Source organism: Rhinatrema bivittatum, chromosome 4 (assembly GCF_901001135.1).
Source record: "Rhinatrema bivittatum chromosome 4, aRhiBiv1.1, whole genome shotgun sequence".
NCBI lineage: Eukaryota > Metazoa > Chordata > Amphibia > Gymnophiona > Rhinatrematidae > Rhinatrema > Rhinatrema bivittatum.
The window spans coordinates 90,288,573-90,313,131 of record NC_042618.1 but is presented as its reverse complement, the minus strand read 5'-3'; the positions used below and the strand labels follow the sequence as shown (position 1 = coordinate 90,313,131).

At 42.8% G+C, this 24,559-nt stretch overlaps 1 long non-coding RNA gene across 2 annotated transcripts in view; it reads right to left on the bottom strand.

Annotated features, from left to right (window-relative positions):
* Window positions 1-1,942: 1,942 nt before the first annotated feature.
* The window catches only part of LOC115089326, a 75,981-nt gene continuing 53,364 nt past the window's right edge, over window positions 1,943-24,559 (bottom strand). For both annotated transcript variants that reach the window (XR_003856075.1, XR_003856074.1), the window contains exons 2-5: window positions 13,476-13,873; window positions 3,390-3,412; window positions 3,051-3,107; window positions 1,943-2,497 (exon numbers count right to left, since the gene is read on the bottom strand). This is a non-coding gene — a long non-coding RNA (uncharacterized LOC115089326). The remainder of the gene's footprint in view (window positions 2,498-3,050; window positions 3,108-3,389; window positions 3,413-13,475; window positions 13,874-24,559) is intronic.

Sequence of the window (24,559 nt, the reverse complement as noted above, 5' to 3'; positions counted from 1 at the left end):
GGTGGTGTCACGAGGAAGCGAAGTTAAGAGTTAAAAAGGTCTGGAGATGGTAGAAATCACTGACGAGCTCCTCCTTTTTCAGCCACGCAAGACCAATGACGTTCCTTTCTTCTTTCCGGGTCCAAGCAGATTGGTTTTGCTGCAGCACCTGGAGATTTCCGGTATTGGCCCGGAGACCTGGTAATTCTATTAGAATTCCGGAGTCTCCGGGCCAGAGCCGGAGAGTTCCCAGGTATGCTCAGGACCCCAGAATGAAATGTGGAGTTGGCCCATGGTAAAGGCTCAAATATCAATGGTGGCTGTGGGGGATGAGCCGCATATCTATCCAGCAGCAGGCAGACCACAGAAGGACCATGTGGAAGTCCAGAACAAAGCAGAATAGTGGCAGTTCCATACTAGTGGCAGTGATCATGGGCTCCAAGGATCCTTACAAGTACCAAAGAGGAAAGCTAGATCCATGGCTGACAGTTGAGAAACTGAAACAGTTGTTCAGGGGATGAACTATGATGTTGGGTGCTGGCAGCACAGACACTGTTGCAGAGACCATGGGGAAGTGTCAGACACCATAACATGCCTGGAGAGAGTACATGACATGCTGGCTATACAAAGTAGGGACATGCAGCCCAAAAAATGTTAATTCAGTTTGCTTTTATGTTTCAGGAGGGTTTCATTTTTTTCTGTTAGTTTAATGGGTTTTTTTTCAGTTCAGTTCATTTCCTGAATCAGAAAAAGGACATTAAACACTAATAACTGCCTAAAACAAAACACAAAAACAAAAACAGATCTCCTGGAGGCCTTCTGATACTCCCTTTTCCCCATGAGAAACCCCGGGGCCTAGGACTCTGACTCCTTCCCTCCTGCAAAATAAGTGTGAGTCCAGGCCTACCCAACTGGTCCTAGTTGGGTCTAATCGGGACCTGGACAGGTCTTTCCAACCCCCCTCTCCCCTTAAAACTGTTACGCGCCCAGCCTGCACATGGGCCTGCTCACCACCCCTAAGAAAAATAGTGCTTTTGGAGAAATCTATAGCATTGCACTTAATTTAGGCTCATTGAGCTGAAGAGATTTTGATGATCTCATTTTGGGTATGTCTAAATTTGGAAACTTTAATCATTTTAAATAAATCACTTCAGTTGGTAACTGTCCATTATTTTGAATGGGAGTGAGAAAAAAAGACAGTTGAGGCAAATTTCTGTTCAATGATATTTTTATTAATACAAACTTAAACTGGATATAAGTCATAGCAAAATGCTCCAGGGGAAAAGTTCTTTGAGATAATATGAAAAAGATGGAAAAGTCAAAATTTGATCACAGTTTAACTAAATTAATTCACAGAAGTGTCACAAGTATGACAAATATGAAACTCAGATATACGAGGACTATATTTTCTAGAGAGAAGGAATATATTATTATGAATATTATTATTATTATTATTTTAGTGATTTTTAGAATTAGAACTGTGGAGTTGTGCAGGACCAGCACCGAGCACTGAATTAACCTGCTTGGTTGGAATGCACAGGCAAGCTGCTGATATCAATGCTCTCCCTCTGGTAACTTGTTTGAATTGTGGGGTGCTGATCAATTATCAAATTAGTTTCATTTAAGTTATGTTAATTCACCAATTGCTAGGCAACTTAGGGGGGCATTTTCTATCCCTATCGCACACGAAAAGTCCCTTTTCGCTTGCAATAGCTAGATAGGGGCAGAGTCGGGGCGGCGTCGGGACCGGAAGAGGAGGAGTCGGGGTGGCGTCGGGGTGAACGCCACGGAAACTTCGCTGGCGGCGATAAGGTAAGATCCGTTATCGCCGCCAGTAGTGCGCCCAATAGCGCCACCTTTCATGGTGGCGCTATTGGGTGCAAAAGCTGGCAGCGATAACACCGCGGTGGTGCGATCGCTGCCGGCTTTCACAGGCCCCCCCCCCCCCCGCCCCCAGTTACCGCTCGATTCAGAAAACTTTGCGAAGATAGAAAATCCAGCCCTTACTTTGGAGGAATCAATAGGGGAACCAAAGCTGTTTTCCACAGAGGAAGTTGCTCAGCGTGAGAGCATAAGCTAGACCTGTTAGGCTTGTTTCTGTGGAAACTTGTGAAGGTTGTTTTAAGGGAGTGATGTTTGTGAGCTGTAAGAGTCTGGGCTCTGAGGGGTCTGATAACAGCACTGTGAGTTAACAGGGGAATAATAAGAGCAAAGCTGTTATAAGTGCAGTGAATGAGCCTTAATTGATTAGGAAGCATAGTAAGGTAAATGTTTGTTTACATTCAATTTAAATAACCAGTTTAGACTGATTCGCACACACTGATTCAGACAACAGCATGTCCAGGTCAAAAACTGAAGTCTTGGCTCAAAAGCTGGGATTGAGAAGTGATTATATTTATTAGAAAAAAGGTTATATTAGTATGCCAATAGTCAAAAGGGCCTGCTCCATGAGACCAAAATCTTTAAGGGATAATCCAGGATTCCTGGTTCAGCCATCTTCCAGGGGTATGCTTTCATTCTTAAATTAAATGAAAAAAACATCTCAAAACCCTTGCATTCTACTTCATTTAAAAATGAAGCTACTGCCCTCATTGACTTTCATTTGAGAAAGTCAATTTTAAAAAATGAAGACACAAAATTTCCCCCTGCCCAAGTCATCCTCCCCCACCCCAGACCACCCTTCCTCCTTTTATGAGGGTCTCCAAGGTAGTAAGGGGCAGGAGCATTCCCCAGTTGTATGCTATACAATCATGAAAACAAAATAGTACTGGCCTCAGGGCTCACTGGTACCATTTTCAACCCAAAGCCAGTAGGGCAGGAGTGAATGGGATCTCTCTTACCCCTTACTACATCGGAGACTTCGACAGAAGGGGTGTGGCTCCAGGAGAATGGGATACAGTTTCTTTTTTTTTTTTTTTCAATGGGGGAGGTAAATTTAATGTTTATCTTGGTTCAGCAAATGAAATGAAATAAATATTATACAAACTGACACCCAAACAAATGCCCACCTTCTCCCCAAAATGAAAACAGGAAACAAAATGGCAATTTTTTCCCTTTTACATCCCAACTACCTTCTTATCTCATTCACTTATAAGCATCCTTCATCTGGCTCCCGACAGTCATGTGAGCTATGAAGACAAAGTCAGAATTGGTAGCTTAAATTTAAGTAAAGCACATTAAAATATTTAAACATAGCATTTACATGAAACAAATTCCTACTGAAATATCTAAGGGAGAACAATAAAAGTAAATAATGTTATGCTAAGACTTGTTGGTGGAAATAAAGTTAAAAGGTACTTACTTTAATTGTTCTGGACTTTTTAGAAAGAACTTTTAAAAGAAAACAAATGTGGCGTATACTGGGATTTGGTGTTTACAGTTTGAGTCTAAGGAAATGTAAAATTACTTACCTGCTCACCAATTTCCCTCATACCTATAAAAAAAAAAGAGAGAAAAGGGAATTTGGTTATATAGAGGATTAGGTAAATTTAAGAGATGAAGGAGAATATAGTTATTTTATTGCTTATTGTTAAATTTCCTCTACAGAGGGAAAAGCTATAAAACAAAGAAGTGAAACTGTTGCAGATGAGATTCAAAGAAATTGAATTGTAAAAGTTCTTCAATTTCAAAATAACTTATCTGTTATAACTTGCATCTTTTCAGTTACATCCAGACACATCTTGCTGAAGGGTTCCTGACAAATAAAATCTTTCTGTTCCATCAGTGTTTGACTAAGAATTTGTATTATTATAAACATAATCTACTGTTCACTCAAAAAGAACCTCCTACAGGCCATTGCCACTGTGTCGAAGGATCGCATGCCGGCAGGCTGCCAGCGTCTGCAACTTGCACCTGCCTGGAGGCAGGCACAAAAGGTAAAATAAAAATTTTGGGGGGGTTTAGAGTAGGGCTGGGGGGAAGGTTAGGGGAAGGGGTGGGAAGGTCAGGTTAGGGGGAAGGGAACGGGGCATGCATGTGCATGTTATAAAATCAGGCATACATGTGCACGCACACAAGTAGGCCGTGCGCGCTTCTTTTAAAATCTACCCCTAAATATTTATTTATTTTTTATTTATTTAAGGTTTTTCTATACCGGCATTCATGATAAGATCATATCATGCCGGTTTACATATAACAGGGGTGCAAAAACTGTTCTTTTAACAAGTGCAACGGAAGCAAAAGTTACAATAAAACAAGGTTGTAGAACTGGGAGAGGAAGGAAATAAGGATAGTAGCGTAAAAATTTACAGAGGTAACTTATTTACATTGTGCAGTGATGTCTCTTTATGGATATTAAAATTGTGCAGTGAGGTCTCTCAATGGATATTTGACTCCGGAAAGGCTTGCCTGAATAGCCAAGTCTTAAGTTTTTTTTTGAATGTTGGTAAACAGGGTTCAAGTCTAAGGTCCGGTGGTAAGGTATTCCAAAGAGAGGGGCCCGCTGTAGAAAAGGCCCGGTCTCTGAGTGCCTTATGGAGTGTAGATTTAGTTGGAGGAACGGTCAGGGAGCCTTTGTAGGCGTCTCTGATAGGTCTGGATGATGAGTGCATTCTGAGGGGGATTTGGAGGTTGAGAGGGGCCTGTGAGTGGATGGATTTGTGGATGATGGTGATGGACTTGTGTAGGATTCTGTAGTGTATTGGCAGCCAGTGAAGATTAGATAGAATTGGCGAGATGTGGTCTCTTCTTCTGGAATTTGTCAGAATTCTGGCTGCCGCGTTCTGTAGCATCTGAAGTGGTTTTATGTATGAGGCTGGGAGACCTAGCAATATTGAATTGCAGTAGTCCATCTTGGAGAAAATTACTGATTGCAAGACTGTTCTGAAGTCATGAAAGTGTAGTAGTGTAAATAGGCAGTTAATGATGGATGGACCTTCATAATAGTGGAATGTAAATCAAATAAATAAATACTGCTTTACACAATGATCGTAACTTTAAAACAAGCATGTGTGCATCCACATAAGTGCATTCTGTACGCGGGCACAAACACGTATATACTAGAATTTTAAATCATTTGCGCAAGTGCACAGGCACTATTTAAAATAAGCCTAGAGCGCATATGTGTGCTCCTAATTTTAAGTGGTTACTTGAGGAAATATTATTAGCCTATCTTTCCTTAGGATTTGTCGGTTTTTAGCATTTGCAAGTGAGCACATTTTAAAACATGCATGCATGAAGGAAAGAAACAGTTTGAACATGTAGCTCACCAGTTTGTCCAGTCTAACTCTAGGTCATCAAGAACCCTCTGGTTCTTCAGCCTGACTCCCCTTAGTTTACCCAGTCCTCTCATTCAGTCAGTTTTTGGCTATAATGAGTTTTATTCTGACTTAACACCTGAAAAAGTACAGAAATAAATATGCACAAGTAACAGCCCGAAGCGCATTACTTTGTAATCCTATTTCTCTGTATAGACTGAGGACCTGAAGAACAAGGCCTGGGAGCTGCACTGGATAAAGAGGATGCAGCTGCATCAGCTGTGAGCCAGATGGAATGGGGCCAGAGGTAAGTTCATGATATGGCCATCTGGGAGATTTTCACAAGGTTTGTTTATATCCTGTTTCCATCACCAGCCACACTATTGGCCTACTACTCAGCATGATCCTGTCTCTGCCTTGAGTTTAAAAAACTTTCAAGGAAACATATTTACACCTTGGCATTTCTCTGGGTCACAGGCAGCACTATCTTGCAGTGTTAATTGAAAGGCACCCTCAAACCTAGTTGGGAACCCACTCCTAAATTTACTCCCACTGAAAGTATATGCCCCCCTATCCTTTACAACTATGTATTGCCTCATGGCCCTAGATGCTTTGCTATGTAGACCATAACCCAATGCTAAAATCCCTGTCACAGATTTTAACTCTGAGCCCATATCACAAGTGAAGCACCATCAATTAGGGATATGCAGGAGGAAAAAAATTGTTTCATTTCAAAATTTGTTTCAAGAGGACTCCAATTCATTTTTTAGTTTCAAAATGAAGAAAAAATTGTTTTTTAGTTTGATTCATTTTTTGTTTGCCATTAAAATCAATGGGGGAAGTATTACATCCTATATTAGACTCCAAAACTGGGGATTTCAAATCAATTGTCTTAAAACTTCTGGGAAGAAATCAATAGAAAGGGGAAAGAACTCCAGAGTACCTAGAAAGACTGTGAATACTGGATAGTGGAACCAAAAGTGCCATGAATAGCCTAAGACTCTGTAGTAAAGAGGCAAAGTGGTCTCCGCATTGGCAGGAGTTCTCCAAATCATTGTTAAAGAAGCCAAAAGCAGCAAAATTGGGAAGAACACCCCAAGGCTCCAAAAGAGGGTACCAGCAACAGTGACATGAACCTTTGTTGGCATCTCAAGTGGCAAATTGGTACCAAAAATGGCATCAGCTTCATAAGGCAGCATGAAGGGGATATGAAGCAGAAAAGGTGGCAGAAAAAAAACAAAGGCAGACATTGATAAAAGGGCTAAACAGCACAAAGAGTAGCTTCAAGACTCCAAACCATCATGAGAGGTGTAAAGCAACCATCCAGATTGTCAAGAGCAACTTAGGTATAAGATCTGGGGAACGGCAGGAAGGCACAGTGGCATAGAGAACTGCAAGGTTCTGGGCAGGGAAGCAAGGTTGAATGTATTAAAGACCCCCAAGGTGCAAAGTGGAATTTGGATTTTCTTGTGAAACGGGCTTGCCAAATGAGACTGATATTACATTCAGTACATGGAAATGGTTTCACAATGATAGGGGCCAGGATTTATATTAAGTTGGTTTTTTTTAGGAAAAAAATGTCCCATATCCTGAGCTATGGTGGTTGCATTTCCTGATTTTGTGGTCTTGCCTGAGTTCCCTCTTACAATTCTAACCTCTTAAGACATTCAGTACAGAAAATGGTTTCTCTTGAGCACCTTTTGTCTTGTGCCAGTATCTCTTCTTTTGAATGAGGGCTTTTTTTTATAAACTATCCCAGTGTAATCAATCATCAAACAGGGTGGTAGAACCAAACTGAGATTGTGAAGGGACTGTATACCCACTGTCTGTGTCATACTAATGTGTGTGTGCGGGGAACACAGACAAAATGCTGCATTCAGTGTCACTCTGTGACTGTGCACTAGTTCTGATACTGCTGAGCTAAGCTTAGTGACAGACTTCACAAGAAAGCCTGGTATGCTTCAGTTTCTGCCCTGCTCTCAGTACTCAATAGTGCCCATTGCCCATTGCCCAGGCAGAGACAAAATCAATAGCAGCTCTACAAGGAATTTCCCTGTCTGCTCCCAGCCTCCACAAAGAAAAAAAGGAACACTAAGTCTGCTCTCACACAGAGAGAACTTCTCTGATGCAGTGCTGCCTGGCTGCTTTCCTTTATGGTATGACTGGCACAGTGACAGTCTAAAATGGGCAGCAGCCAGGGGAGTTTCTGAAAGGGAGAGGAGTTACTGTGCGCTCCCTGACCCTTGGTTGGATTTTGGATGACTTTCCATCTCACTACCTGCCCCAGGGAACTTTATCAGGTGTACCTTCTGGCCTGACTGGTATTTTTCTGAACATGTCATTGGAACGTATCTTCCAGCTCTTTAAATCTGCTGGTTCAGGGGCACACACTTGGGGAGTTTCTGGAAGGGAGAGGAGTTACTAGGCTCCCTGATCCCCAGTTGGATTTTGGATGACTTGCCGTCTCACTACCTGCCCAGGGAACTTTATCAGGCATACCATCTGGCCTGACTGGTGTGCTGCTGGACACGTAACTGGGGTGTATCTTCCGGCTCTTTAAATCTGCCGATTCAGCAGTGCACCATCACTGCCGGCACACTGCCTAAACTGCATGCTCCAAAGGAGCATGCATCTTTGTCCGGCTTCATCTGGCTTTAAATGGATACTCTGTCCTTTTTGATTTGTGTGATCCAAAATGGGGAAGAAAAGGAAAGCTAAGATTGTTAGCTCTTCGCCCACTCCTCAACCTGTCCGTGGCCATATGGACGTTCAACTGAATAGGGTGAATGGTCTGCCAATTAGTGACTGTGTGGAAGGCACTTCTAGTGCCTCCTTGAGTCCAGACAACGGTCCTCCTCCTCCACAACCTGTTGAATTATCAACCGGTGAAGCTTCTTCGGCAAAAGAACCTTTGATTCCATATGGATGCGAAAGTGAGTCTATTACTGGATTTTCTAAGTCAGATTTTAATTCATCTAATCAACATCCTAAAGTCAGTGAAGATATTTTACCATCTGTTATTGGACAGCCTCAACAAATTGTTGAAGAAGTTTCCAATGTAAAGCTCACTGACTTGTGGAGGATGTTAGCTAAATTGGACGCTAATGTCTCTTAAATTAATGCACATCTTTCTTCCTTAGTGAAGAACAGAGTAAGAAAATTTCTGAGTTAGAAATTTCTGTATGTATATTGATGTCTAAGGTTCAATTATTACAGAATGCTGAAAATATGCGTATTAAAGATAGTCTGGTATTACACAGTGAGATTAAAAATGTTGAAAATTTAATGAGATCAAAAAATTTACGATTGGTTAATTTTCCTTATACATGTTTACTATCTGCTTATGAAATGTTTAAGAAATTTCTTAAAGAAATACTAGCATATAATGATGATAACATTCCTGGTATTTCAAAAATCTCTTATTTTTCTAAACAGTTTAGTAATGGTGATGAGTTTCAGAAAAAACATGAAGAAGTAATATCCAGTCCAGAGATTACTACTTTTTTAGAGAAGTCAGTTGATGTAATAAAGAGGGCTACATTTTTTGTATCCTTCTATTTGGAGCAGGATAAAGAAATAGTATTTGAGAAATTTTTTAGGAACAAAGATGCTTTATTTTGTGGGCATAACATTTTTTTTATTTCCTAATGTCTCCAGATCCAGGAGGCATTTCTATCCCTGAAAAGTAGGGTTTTGTCTATTGGTGGTACTTTCTTTTTGCAATTTTCTTGCAAATGTTTTATTACTTTTCAGGCAAAGACATTTATTTTTACTGGCCCTTTGCATCTTGAGACATTTTTACTTGATAAGACTACTTCAAGTAAGAGCCTTCCTTTAGCAACATGAAGAAATAGTTTAGAATTCGACTTCTCTCCCTTCATTCTTTTATTTCTCCCCCATATTATTGGGTCTAAGTATGTAGTCAAGATATTTTTGTTAAACTTTATTAATGTGGTTATTTTCTTCTGCACTACATAGGGCCTCATTTTCCATCCGGATTGCATGCGATAAGGAACGTTTCACGCGCGAAAAGTCCCTTATCGCGTGCGATACCAAAATGAGGGTGGAGTCGGCCCCGGAAGAGGAGGAGTCGGGGCGTCACCGGGGCCAACTCCGCAAAGACGCCGTGGACGACGAAAAGGTAAGGCTCTTTTCATGTCCGAGTTCGCGCCCAAAGCTACACCTTCTATGGTGGCGCTATTGGGTGCGAAACCGGCAGCGATCGCACCGCGACAGTGCGATCGCTGCCGGCTAATGCAGGCCCGCCCCCCAGTTCAGCCCCCCGCCCCTCATTCCCTAAAGTATCGCAGGTCTGTGATACTTTAGAAAATGAGGCCCATAGTTTGTTACATTTTTTTCATTATGTTGTATGAATGACAATTCAATAAAGAAAAATTATTTTTTAAAAATGGGCGCAGCCAAAAGGTTTTTTGGGAAAAGCTAATCTAGAACTCATAGAATTAAAATAGTGTACTCTTTCTAGGGATGTGCATTTGTTTCATCCGTTTCCTATACAAGCATGTAATATGAAACGTATGAAACATATGAAACAAATTTACATCCAATTGACATGTAATGGGAAACATATGAAACGAATTAAATGAATGAAACGAATGCACATCCCTAACTCTTTCACAGACAATGCCTTAAGAAGGAATGCACAGCAAGTTGATGATATGCTCAGCGTTCAAGATCAGCATCACTGTACTCGGTGCACAGAGATAGGTTGGATTACAAAAATGCTTCACTGCGATACATCATCCCTGTTGTCTCCCCTTGACACATGTCCCTCCTACCCATGTCTACCAGTTGGCTGGCTCTATACTTAGTATCAATTCCTAACTGTACACTTGTTGCTCTCCTATTAAGATGTCCTGGCAGCTCCACTGGCTGACCTTTTCAATGCTTCCTTAAAGTCGGAAATAGTTCTGGAGGACTGGAAAAGAGCAGATATGGTTCCTCTTCATAAAACGGGAAGTAAGGAGGAGGCTGGGAACTACAGCCCTATTAGTCTGATCTCTGTGGTGAGCAAACTAATGGAATCACTGCTAAAAGAGTAGATAGTGCTATTTTTGAATCCAATGGATTGCAAGATCTGAGGCAGTATGGTTTTATCAGAGGTAAATCTTGTCAGACAAATCTGATCAATTTCTTTGATTGGGTGACCAGAGAGTTAGATCAAGGAAGAGCGCTAGACGTAGTGTACTTGGATTTCAGCAAGAACCTCAACATGGTTCTGCATAGACTTATAAATAAATTGTGTGCCCTTGGTATGGATCCTAGAGAGACTGACTGGTATTGCATTTGGCAGTCTGCGGGTCAGCCCCAAGAATAATGCTACACTTTCCTCCAGTCCCAAGCTGACAGATGGAATGCCCGAAATTGGAGAAGGCCTCCCGAATGGACACAGAGAAGACTTCCTTGCCTGAGTAGGCCTATTGCAACACAGATGATGATGTTGCCAGCCCTGAATATGGTCATCTCTAGGCGCGTGAGTACCTGATATGCCCTGATTTCAAGAGCCCACGGTGGGAAATCCACCGCAGCACCCACAGATGATGTCAGAAGCCTTGGCCTATAAAAGGTCCTTTCCCTAGCAGTCTTCGCCACAGCAACAAGTTTCCTACCACTATGTAGTGTGAATTGACTCAGCATTTCTCCTGCATTCTTGTCTTTAGTTCCTGGTCTTCATTGGCTTCAGTTCCTAGTCTTGGTTATCTTCAATTCCTGATCTCCTTAGTCTTCAATCTCCAGTTCTTCAGTGTCCCTTGTTCATATTGTTCCTTGTTCTCCTGCCCTGCTTGGCATCCCACTTTCCCTTGGATGGATCTTTGACTTTGACTTGCTTCCTGGACTTCTCCTGATTGCTGCCTACCACTGACCACTGCCTGACCACCAGACTTCCCTTGATTGCTTCGTGCCACTGTCCACTGTCCACTTCCTAACTATCAGACCTACCTTGAATGCCACCTGCCCTGACCCTGGCCTGTCTTCAAATGTTCCTGCTTGTCCTGCCTTGTTTATGGATCTTCTGGTCTACAGCAGAGGTCCCCACCTAAGACCTGTCAGCCCCGGCACATGAGGGCTCAACCTAAAGAGAAAGTGGGTTAGTATAGACAAAGCTCTAGCTGGTCTTTTGCTTCATCTGATTTCGACAGCCAATAGTGGGAACCTGCATGGCTCCACCCTGCAGGTTGCACCAACTCCACCTTGGTCCAAGGCCTTCAACAACTAGGTTAGAGACTGACTGAGTGGGAGGCAACAAAGGGTAATGGTAAATAGAGTTTTCTCTGAGGAGTGGGGTGTTACTAGTGGTATGTCTCAGGAATAAGTCCTTGAACTGGTTCTTTTCCACATTTTTGTGATGACAATGACCAGGCTGTCACACCTCTCACTTGTCATACTGCCTACCCCCCCACCCCCACCCCCACTCCACTAAGTAGAATAAAGTAGGCTGCTCTAAACCTTCTCTACTTCTAGAGCAGGTATGCAACCCTTTTCAAGAGTCACACCATTTACTGTGTCTTCTCTCTCTGGCATAGGATGCTGATACTTTACAAGTGTTTCTATGGTATATATCTATACCACAACACTGCTTTCTATACAGTTAGTATATAGCAGGAGGTACTATATGAGGGATCATGGATCAGGTCTCTTAGGTATAAAGGGGTACATTTTCAAATATACGCGCACACGTACATATGCACCCAATTTTATAACATGCGTGCACAAGAGTGCACATGTTATAAAATCAGGGGTCGGAGCATGCAAGAGGGTGCACAATTGTACACCCTGCACACACCAACACCTGCAGGCTTCCCCCATTCCCTATCCCCTAGCCTGACCTTCCCACCCCTTCCCCTAGCCTTTCCGCCCCTAACCCTAACCTCACCCCCCCAAATTATTTCACCTTTTGTGCCTGCCTGAAGGCAGGCGCAGGTTACGCCACCGGCAGCCTGTCAGCACGTGATCCTCCGACACAGCAGCAAATATCCGCTGTGCCAGAGACCTCTGGCCCCGGCCCAGACCACCCCACCCCACTCCCGGACCACCCCTTTTGTAAAGCCCCGGGACAGATTCATCCCAGGGCTTTACGCGCATTGTCAGGCCTTTATAAAATAGGCCCGGCACGCATAACCACTCCTACATGCGCATAGGGCTTTTAAAATCCAGCCCAGTGGAAAGTCAACTGAACTTGAAAAATAAAAGACAAATGGCATATATATTTAAACTATATACTATTTTCAATTTTGCAGGGGAGCAGCCTGGTGATTGGTTAGGTGGGCCAGGACCTAGTGGCCACTGAAGGGCAGAGCAGCACACATGAATGCTGCCTGCTACCTCTGAAGAGGCTACATGGGCAGAAGAGGAGCAGCAAAAACCCAAGGACTAGCAGAAGACTAAGTGGGCACTCCTGTTTCACAACCACCTGATCTCAGACAGCTTACAGCTTACCAGTAGGAGGGCATCTCAGTAGAGAAGAAACTCATCTATGCTCCAGAAGAGGAGGTGCAGGTAAGTACTGGAGAGAGGCAATTCATCAATATCAATGCCAGAGTGGTGGAAAAAAATAGTGGGACTCTGTATGGAAATGCATGGCCTACAGGATGCTGTGAGAGAGGAAATTCAGAGCCTCAGGGATGTTGCACTTGAGGAGATTTGAGACATTCATGAAGTGATATACACCCAGACTACAGAGTGGAAGAAGATGCTGCAAAGGATGCCCCCACCACCACCAACCATAGCTCCTACCAGCTACATATATTTTCATGGTACCCTGAAGGTAGTCTCCACAAATCTTTCCAGCACCAGATGCCTGGATGGCACTTCCCCAAGCTGAAGGTCCACCTGCACCATTGTCTGCTCTACTGATGCCTCCACCACTGCCCATCATACTATCACCTCCTGTAATGCTACCACCACCATCACTTCTGCCCATATAGCCTGTGGCATCACCTCCACCACCACAACCAGAGAGAGATGCTCCAACCTTTCCCATGGAACAGGTGGCTGAGGAGACGAGGACCACCATAGCTGCCAGGTTATCTTCTCATCCCACTCAAAGCCCTGCAGGAACCTCTAGCAGCTATCATGATGTGCTGCTGCCCCTAGGTCTTGTACCCTATGAGGGTAGCATTAGTAGCCAAAGGACACCACTGCAGAAGAGCTCCAGAATTGGACAAGAGAATATAGCAGAGCTTCCCACACCCACAAAAAAAGAGGGTGTCCAGGAATAACTAACATTTTGTTATATATTAATCATTACATAGAGCACAGCATGTACAATGATAGCACATTCACCTTCAAAAATGTCTTTGTTTCAGAGTATTCCCATTCTCTATAGCATGTCATTGACTCATACAATGTATCTCCTGTAATTCCTCCTGGCTCAGCCCTTCTTCACCCTCCTCCTCCTCATCCAAATTCTCTTCCAGTCCCTCTAGAGAAGACATATGTCTGATTTTGGCCAGGTTATGTAGCATACAGTAGGCTTGAAATATCTCACAGACTTTAGCTGGGTTGAAGAGAAGCCATCCCCCAGATCTTTCCAACAGTGGAAACATGTTTTGAATAAGCCAAAGGTTCTCTTGATGACTATCATGGTCTACTGGTGGGCTCTATTGTAGTGGACACCTGCTGCAGTCTGTGGATTAGCCAGTGGATCATTAGCCAGAATTTGAGTAGATATCCTCTGTTACCTGTGGGGAGAAGGCAGAGAATGGCAAAGTTAGGTAAGCTTTAGGGATGGGCAGCAGGACAGTACACAGGATAAGGTCAGAGCTGTCTTCTTGGCCCAATGGTGTCAGTCCACCCAGATATATGGGAGATAATTAGAGCTTTGTGGGTGTGTGGTGATAGTGATAAATATATTCCTATATAGGAACCAGGCCCTGATGATGTGGCCTTCCTGGAAGCAGTCATGAATTTCTGACTGCAAGATGATATAGACATCATGAAGAGATCCCAGAAATCTGGGCATGACATCCAGGATGATGGCCTTAGCATCTCAGACTATAATGTGTACTTTTAAGGACTCTGCAAGATATATACTTTTATTTCTATTATATTTTATTTTGCTTCTCTAAACTTAACAAAAAACTGAATCTATTTCATAGAGACAATTAACTTCTGCTACACATGAATGCTATGAGATAAAACGATAAACTCCCACAGCTATTTCCTCTTAGCTCAGAAGTTAAAAACAAAGACAGGCAAATGAAGATGAAGCATAGAATGGGTCAGTAAAATGAATCTGAATTTAACTGCTCCAAATATCAAAAAATATTATAGCAGGTTATGATTTGCCAGCATGAAGCAGAGACTAAGACCTGTCAGATTTCAGCATAGCACTTGAAAATATCCAAAGAAGTAACTGCAGATATAAACAAAGGAAAGTAGTATGGACATTTTGTTAAATAGACCACAATTACAATTATGGTCTGACATGGACATCCTTGCCATCCAATCAGATTTGAAATGAACTCTAACCAATTGATAATAACTTTCTGACATTGCAGAGTTTCCCTCTGATTATCATAAGGATAATGAGATATCTGAAAGGCAAATAATTCAGATGGCTATGAATTGGCTAACCAATGAAAAAGGCCTAACACCAAACAATAGCTATTTATGATCCACATACAGATAGTGACAAGCTAAACTCCTCCTATGATGACTGTGTCCTAGTTCTGTAGAGTCTCTGCAAGAAGTACCTCCTCCTCCTCTGCTCTCTCTCCCTTCTCAGTCACAGTGACCTGAGTATCCATAGGGCAATTAGAGTCATATTGAAAAGGAATTCTCCACCAGTGGCTCACACCCCCTCCCCCCATATGTTCCAGTAACACACACTCCCAATTCCCTTTCTAGCCCTTTGTCCCTGTTTCCCTCCAATCTGTCCCTCTAGCCCTCAGTATAAACCTGTAGGTCCCAGTTACCACCCAGTATGACCCTGTCTATTCTAGATACACTCACTCTACCCACCTCCCCCATATGACACAGTCTGCCCCTGTAACCCTCCTGTATGACACAGGTTTTGCCAGTGTCCCCCAGTAGGTTACAGTCTGTCCCTGGTACACTCCTTCCCACCCCCTGGCCTGCCTATGTATCCACTCACCTAGAGAAGCCAACCCACCAAACACCAAGTGGCTATTCAAAAAGAAAAGTTGCACTTGTGTGCATAAATGAGCAGTAGCAAATATACATTCATAATTATGTTGCCATTGACATGTCACTTTAAAAATAGATTATTATGTGTGTACATGCAAACATGCTATCAACACACCACCTAACAAGCCATTTTTATATACATATACATGAACACACAAATGTGCATATTCATGCACATATGTGGCCTTGTTTTAAATATGACTTACATGCAAAAAGGCCATATATACATGTATATAGCTATTTCCCCATGCGTAACTCTGAAAATTCACCTTAAGGGATACCAGCAACAATTGACGAAATGTTGTCAAGTTAAATTCTTTATGTAGCTTGGTGCAAAATTGAAGTCTAAAAATACCACAGTGTATTATATAAAATGAATTAAATGTTATTTAAATCTGAAATTAATGTAGAAAAAAATGAATTAAAATGTTTACATAAAAGTATGCCATTCTATTTCTTCATTAAGACTGGTTGATGTTGCAGCTTGGAGAGTATAAATCCAAAATTGCTCTTGTTTGTCCAAAGCTGCATCACAATTACCTCCTCTTTTAAAAGGTGGAACTGTGTCTATGATGGTCCATTTCAGCTAAAAAAAGATTGACTCCTTGTTAAACAATGTTGAACAATTGTCGCTTGAACTTTTTTTATGTTTACACAATTCTTGTGTTCTACCAATTATGTCCTTCTTGTCCATTTAGTTTGTCCAACATATATTATAGGACAATCACGTTAGATAACATAAATCACATATTGGGACTTACAATCTATGTGGTGTTTATGTGTACCAATATATCCTGAGGTACATCCATCATTAGCTACCTAATGAGTATTTTATAAAGTAGGAGATTTGTTTTGAGTGATTATTTATATCCTTCTTTCAGTGATTTATTAAAGATCTAAATTTAAACTTATTCCTATAGTACATAAACTTTTAATTTACAATGAGAAATGTGTTTTACAGAAGAAGTTGGAAGGGTATAAACCTAGATGTAATTTGTGATCCTCTACTAAAGAGTTATTGAGGGTGCCAGCTAATAATGTCTACTATTTACAAAGAACTAAGGATAGAGCTTTTTCGTATGTTACAACTGTAATGAGGAATTCTCTCCCAGATCAGCTTAGATTTCAGACTGATATAAAGGATTTCAGAAAGCAGTTAAAGTCAATTCTGTTTAGAGAAGCATTTGGTTAAAGGCCTGCCCATAATTGTGTGTATTTTAACTGTATAATGCGATTGATGTTTTAAATTTGGAATTGTTGTAATCCGCACCAAATGGCTGATTGACTGGAGGGAGCCAAATATATCGACTTGAATAAATAAATACAAATATATGTAATCCACTGTTAATATTTTCTAAGTACCTCAGGTCCAAATTTCTTTAGTCTGTAGTTATCTTTAACAACCTGCATCTCAGACCCTCCTTCCAACCTCTAAGAGAAGCATTGCCACTGTGGATTCACCCTTCCTTTTAAATAAAACTGTAGAAGACTGGGATCCCTAGGGGAAGTTAGCACCCCCTCATTATGTATGCCCTGGTGCTGATAATCTAATTATGTAACATACTGAATTTTCCATCCAAACCCTTGCTACTGTGAGCAGAAGATTACCTGTTTCATTGGATACTTATGATAACTTGACAATTTAATATAAAATGCTACACAATGTCATTCCACACTGAAGCTCTTTTTTAAAGAATCACTTGTTAGGTTGACTGAGTTGCACACATCCATTTGTGCACCTATTTTTCATTATGTGCCAAAATATTACATCCAGTGCTGACCCAATTTCCATGGAATGGGGGTGGAGAAAGGTAGGAAAAAAGCAGACATTGCCATGATGTTGCAAAGGTGCTATATACCTCTAAATAAATCCAAATCTAGCAGAAAACGTTCTGCAGGATTAGCAGACGTGTAAAAAGGGCAACATGCACATTTTTTTTACCTTTGCCTATGGCCATTTTCATTGAATTACTCAAAAGCTACAATGAAATCAGCAGTGGTTAAACCTATATTAAAGAAACCTGTATTAAAGAAACCTATTTCAGACCCAAACAATATAAATAACTATCGTCCAATAAGTAATCTGTCTTTCCTTGCTAAATTGATAGAAAAAGTAGTGTTGAGTCAATTTCAAGAATTTCTGGATGTTCATTACATGCTAGATGATCACCAGTATGGCTTTCATCCTAATCATAATACTGAAACACTCCTGTTGTCCCTTTTTGACATTTTTAGACACGGATTTGACTATGGTACTGGGTTTTTTATTGTACTCCTAGATCTGAATGTGGCATTTGATACCAATGACTATTCTATTCTTATTAACCGTCTATCAAGCATAGGGATAGGAAACACTATTAAAATGGTCTCTTCTTTTCTGAGCGATTGTTCTCAATCAGTATATGTCTCTGATCATTGATCTGACACATTTGCCTTGGACACTGGGGTTCCCCAAGGGTCAGCCCTTTCAAGTATATATTGCTCCAATTTGTCAAGTTTTATCACAGCTTGATATTGGCTGTCGTCTTTTTGCTGATGATATTCAGGGGTTTTTTTGCCCATCTCTGAATCAATGGACTGTTCTCTCAAGAAGATTTCTTATTGTTTAAATTCTCTCAAGATCTGATTGTCAAAAAATAAACTCCTTATAAATATATCTAAAACTGAAATTTTATATCTGGCAAGATACCCTGACATGAGGGTCCTGAAATCTTTGTGTTTGGATGGGGTTGAAATCCCAATAGTGGCCAAGGCAAGAAATCTCGGTTTCATTATGGATTCTACCTTGACACTAAAGCCTCAAATTTTGAGAGTTGTGAAAGGGCTGTTTTTTAAACTTCATATGCTCCACAGATTACAATCTTTCTTAAGTGAGTCAGATCTAAGAACTGTTACCCATTCTCTTGCTCTTTCTTCTTTAGACTTTTCTAATACCTTGAAGGCATTACAGTATGTTCAAATTTCTACTGCCAGAATAATTACTGGGATGCCGATATGTGAGCACATTTCACCTGTCTTAAAGAGTTTACACTGGCTCCCTATTAAATGGAGGATTTCTTTTAAGATACTGATGTTAGTTTTTAAAGGTTTAAATGGTGTTGTTCCTCCCAGTTTTAATACGACCCTAAAATTATATTGTCCATCACGAATCTTAAGATCCTCTAGCCAAATGCGTCTAAATGTTCCTTCACCTAGGAGCGTTCGCCTCGATGAGACTTGGGAGAGACTTTTCTATGTTCATGTTTTGTGGAACTCTATCCCTTGACGTTTAAAGGAAGAGTCCTCTCTTAAAATATGGGAAACTTCTAACGACTTTTCTAGTTTCCCAGACTTTTTCGCCTACAGGTAGATTTTAAATCAGCCCCGCGTGTAAATCCCAGGGTTTATGCGTGTGGCCGGGCCTTACGCACACCGGGCCAATTTTCAAAAGGGGTCGGCCATGCGCATAGACCCCAATACACGATTAAGTGTCGGGGCCTGTAAAGGGGGGGGAAGGGGGGCAGAGTGGGGCGGGGCTGGAGGTGGCCAGTACAGTGCCCATTTGCCGCTGCACCGGGGAAGGAAATCCTGGCGTGCGCAAGTTGCTACTGCTCCTTTGGAGCAGCAAGCAACAAAATAAGAAAAAAAGGTAAGGGAAAGGATTTAGGGGGTGAGGAGGAGAGGGGAAGGGGAAGGAAGGTTAGGGTGGGGGGTAGGGAAGTTCCCTCCCAGTCCGCTCCTTAATTGGAGCGGACTGGGAGGGAACTGGGGAAAGCCGCAATGCGTCGCTACATGAAACTTGCATAATTCCCCCCCTTGCACGCACCTCGCGCACATGTGCACATGGATTACAAATTCCGGTGCACATGTGCACACGGCCCAACAATTTTGTAACATGCGCGCCGGCGCACACATGTTATAAAATTGGTGCATCTATGTTTGTGCTCCAGGAAGCACGCACACATGGATGCGTGCACGCATGTATTACAATCTACCCCTTAATGTGTAGCCAATAATGAGCAGATTTTTATGATGAGCACTGATGTGTAAGAACTGAAGGCCAGCACTGAATATGGACCAACTATGACTATGAATGCAGTCAGTTCGAGATAGGTATTTATATTTATTTTACATGTGACTTGTTTATGTTTTATTATTTAATGTTTTTATGAATGTTTTTGTAAACCACTTAAATATTTTGGACTTGCAGTATACACGCTTTTAAATAAATAAATAAATAAACAAATAAATAAGTAAATAAATAGCTGCTAATTTGCTTCATACTCTTAAATCAAATATTTTGGCATGATATCCCCTTTCAATGCCTCTATCATTATTAATAAATATAACATTGATCTATCTTATTTAATCCATCCATGATTTTACTTATGCCTGTAACAAAATAGATTAATAAGGGGATGGATTCTGCAAACAGGCTAAAGTAGATTAAGTTCTCCTACTTTCTCAATCAAGTCAATTACTTCTTTAGCTTAGTGGCAAAATCACTGGTAAAGAACCAAAGATTGTTCATTCAGAGGATCATTTGTCAAAATGCATTAGGGCATTACTGCGTGCGCTACGGGCCCTAATGTCTGGATAATGCCATAACGCATGAGATAAATACTGCATCGCAAATTTTGTATGCAAATTTTTCATTTGTATTCAAGTAGGAGGAGTTTGGGAGGAGTAAATAGAAATGAAGGTCAGTTAGCGTGGCGAGCGATAGAGCAATGCACAGCAACGCAGGTTTTAATGCTGGAAATAACTAAACCTTTTTCCTGTGTGTTGTGCCTGCATTAGCTGTGCATTACCAGCTAAAACATTTTTATCACGAATTGCAGTACAGGAAGGGGAGAGGGAGAGAGAGAATCTGTGGAGGCTCATTTATATCTGAACTTTTTATACCACTGTAAGAGGGGGCATTATGAACTCAGGGTGAGGTTTGGGGGGTGAGTTGGGTTTTGTACATTGTTCTCTCTACCTTACTTGATACACTTTCCTCCTAGCTCTAATCGACAGATCGATACTCTAAGGCCGTGGTAGAAACAGTGCGGCAGTGCCGGGCGCACCCTCGTTCCCCGCACGCACAGTTCTCTTCACCTACCGCTCGATACTCTCTTCAAATTGCATGCAAATGCATGCCGCGGCTGCGAAGCGTTAGGCAAGCGTTAGGCCCGCGCAACCCATTTTACTGTATAAGGCGCTAATACAGCGCCTATACAGTATCCTGGGTGCGCTGGTACCTGTCATTTCAAATGTCATTTCAAATGACATTTGAACTGACAGGCACCAGGAAGTGGATGGTTCCCCCCCCCCTCCCGAAGCAAGGCGCAGGGCGAAAATTAAAACGGGAATAAAGTGTAAAAAATGGGGGTAAAACCAAAGGGAGTAAAGTGTAAAAAACCATGGACGACCTCCATATTAACATTGCAGCGTAAGTTGTTTATATATATGTATAAATACCTGTCACTTTCCTGTCACTTTCCGAATCCCCCAGGCGTGCGGTCATCGAGGCGGCGGCGGCAGTGGGAGCCGGCGGGTGGGCGCGCGTTCGATCCAGGCCGTGGCCGGGTGGGCATGCATTCATCCAGGCAGAGGGAGCCGGCGGCGAAAGCGGCCTCCAGAGGCCGCTTTCGCCGCCGGCTCCCTCTGCCTGGATGAATGCACGGCCCCCGCCGGCAGTGAAGGAATGCCCGTGCGATTTCGGCGCTCAAGGCAGTCACATGGCGAGACGTCAAGCGTCGTGACGTCACGCCTTGAGCGCTGAAATCGCACAGGCATTCCTTCACTGCCGGCGGGGGCCGTGCATTCATCCAGGCAGAGGGAGCCGGCGGCGAAAGCGGCCTCTGGAGGCCGCTTTTGCCGCCGGCTCCCTCTGCCTGGATGAATGCACGCCCACCCGGCCGCAGCCTGGATCCAACGCGCGCCCACCTGCCCGCCGGCTCCCGCCGCCACCTGGATCCAACGCGCGCCCACCCGCCCGCTGGCTCCCACCACTGCCGCCGCCCTCGATGACCGCACGCCCGGGGGATTCGGAAAGTGACAGGAAAGTGACAGGTATTTATACATATATATAAACAACTTACACTGCAATGTTAATATGGAGGTCGGCCATGGTTTTTTACACTTTACTCCCTTTGGTTTTACCCCCATTTTTTACACTTTATTCCCATTTTAATTTTCGAACACCACACTAACACCACACTAACACCAAGTAGAGAGTAGCGGTAAACTAACAGGTTAAGGACGCGGCAAAATAGCGGGTTACAAAGGAGATAATCTGAGCGCGCGTCACAGTATCGGAGGGGAATAGCTAATTCCTTCATTATACAGCTAATTCGTTCATTTACATATCATATACATGCTGGGTGCGGAAAGGGTTTTGCGTCTGTTTAAGAAGCGCTAAGGACGCGTGAAACTGGAGACTGTATCGCTGGATCGCCTTACGCGTCCGAATTGTGCGCTCACAGCACGTTACAGACGGGAAATCTTCAACCGCACATTACAGTATCGATCTGCAAGTTAGGTAGAGAGAGCATGGAACACATCTACTCTTCTTTCACCTTTCATCACTCCAAATCACATTAAATTTTCACTGAGGGTAACTGTGCTGTTTGTACATATGACTGTGTATGACTGAGCATTTAAAACTGCCCCCCAAAATCCAACTCACCCCCCAAACCTCACCCCAAGTTATTATTGCCCCCTCTTACAGTGGTATAAATAGTTAACTTTTTGCAAGCCTCCTCAGAGGTTCTCTCTCCCTCTCCCTCTCCCCCCCCCCCCCCCCCCAACCTGTCCAGTCAGCAATGCGGGTACAATAAAATACCAATGCAGCACCATTTATAGCAAAATGATGAATCAAGGCCTCAGTTTGTATGTTTCCCAGTTAGAAAAGAGTCTTTGGCAGAATACAGTATTCTAGTAAGCCTTCACAATGCCTCATCTTGTTTAATTATCATTAGGGATGTGCAGAGCAAAATTTTATGTTCATATTTTTTATGTCCGAAAGGGGGTCCCACTTGCGGCCAATATGGACATAAAAAAAATCCAATGAGTTGGGTATATGTACATATGTGCAAAAAAAAAAATTAAACCCCCTCACCCTCCTTAATCCCCCCCCCAGACTTACCACAACTCCCTGGTGATCGAGCGAGGAGTGAGGACGTCATTTCTGCAATCCTTGGCGAGAAGCATGTGACGTCGGTGGCACGTCGAGTGACGCGGCGTCACGTGATTCCCGGCTCGTTCGCGCCTGACGGCTCGTTCGGCCCAAAAGAACTTTTGGCCAGCTTGGGGGGGCCTCCTGACCCCCCCAAGCTGGCCAAAAGTTCTTTTTGGGCCGAACGAGCCGTCCGGCGCGAACGAGCTGGGAATCACGTGGCGCCGCGTCACTCAGACGTGACGTCACGTGATTCCCGGCAAGTTCGCGCCGGACGGCTCGTTCGGCCCAAAAAGAACTTTTGGCCAGCTTGGGGGGGCCTCCTGACCCCCTCAAGCTGGCCAAAAGTTCTTTTTGGGCCGAACGAGCCGTCCGGCGCGAACTTGCCGGGAATCACGTGACGTCGGCGTCACGTGATTCCCGGCTTGTTCGCGCCGAACGAGCCGTCCGGCGCGAACTTGCCGGGAATCACGTGACGTCGCGTCTGAGTGACGCGGCGCCACGTGATTCCCAGCTCGTTCGCGCCGGACGGCTCGTTCGGCCCAAAAAGAACTTTTGGCCAGCTTGAGGGGGTCAGGAGGCCCCCCCAAGCTGGCCAAAAGTTCTTTTGGGCCGAACGAGCCGTCCGGCGCGAACGAGCCGGGAATCACGTGACGCCGGCGTCACTCGACGTGCCGCCGACGTCACATGCTTCTCGCCAAGGATTGCAGAAATGGCGTCCTCACTCCTCGCTCCATCACCAGGGAGTTGTGGTAAGTCGGGGGGGGGGGATTAAGGAGGGTGAGGGGGTTTATATTTTTATTTTGGCTCAACAATCGCGATTTCCCACATATCGAACATATCTATGTTCGATATGTGGGAAATCCGATCGTTTATGTCGAATCAATTTTTTAAGTAAAAAAAAAAATATGAGTTGCGTTTTACTAATGCGGTCAATCCGAATGCACACCCCTAATTATCATGCTGGAAATGTTTACAATGCATGCAGAGCATTGTAGCCATAGACCTGAAAGTAAATTTCCAAAGGAGAACTCATTGGTTATTGCCTCTCACCTGATTCTCTGCATTGTTAGATTATAGGTAATCTACTTCCATAGGGGTCCATAATTCCTTTGAAACAGGTGCAAAATAAGTGCCTGAAAGTACCCTTTTTTTTTTGGCAGATCCTTCCACTTAAATATTTGTATGTTTCAAAACACACTATATAGCAGTCAAATATCCCCTTTAACTACAGCTGATATTTGGGAAACCCTAATTTTCAGCTGCTCTTCTACTAGTAGAGGCTCAGTTGCACAGAGGTAAATCAAACCCATACTACATAGATTAATTCCAAAACTGTATGTGCTATACATTTTATTTTATAACTATTGTTATGTTTATTTGCAGTTTAAAGTTCTTTATTGCAAACATTTCTCTCAGCACCTTCCTAACTACAGCAAGTGTTCCATTTTCAATTGCAGAAAATCAACTAATTTCTCTCCAAGGCACTTCTGCATTTCATTCTGAGTATGTGAACTGTAGCAGCAATGTTGATAGGGTGAAAAATATTATGCTGGTTTCTTTTCTTTTTTTTTTCTCATCTTCACTGGGAATGTCATTTTCTTTTTCTTTGAAGGCATAAACCTGCATTACTTCAAAAATGCCCTCATCATTAACTGATTTCCTTGACAGAAAATTATGACATACACCTCAAACAAGGAACCAAAGGCACAATCAACTGGGAGTGAAAGTAGGCCTGAGATGCTCTGGTGATTGAAATTCAAGTAGCTGTGCCAAAATGTCATCGTATATTCTATCAAATTAGCTTCCATATTTCCAGGAGATAGCTCTTTCTGTGAGTTAGTAATTACAAAAAGCAGTCAAAAACTGAGAGGCTTAAGGAGAAGGAGATATTGATTCAGAAATCAGTGTCAGCAACAATACTTGTGTGTTTTATAGCAGAGTCAATGTAATGCCTGGTTATAGGAAAGGGATCAAGTTTATGAGCCTTTAGAACAGGAGGGAAGCTGAAGTTTTGGTTAATTTACAATCCCCTTTCCAGGAGAACTGAGTTCACTAGTTCAAGTGCAGACAAAAG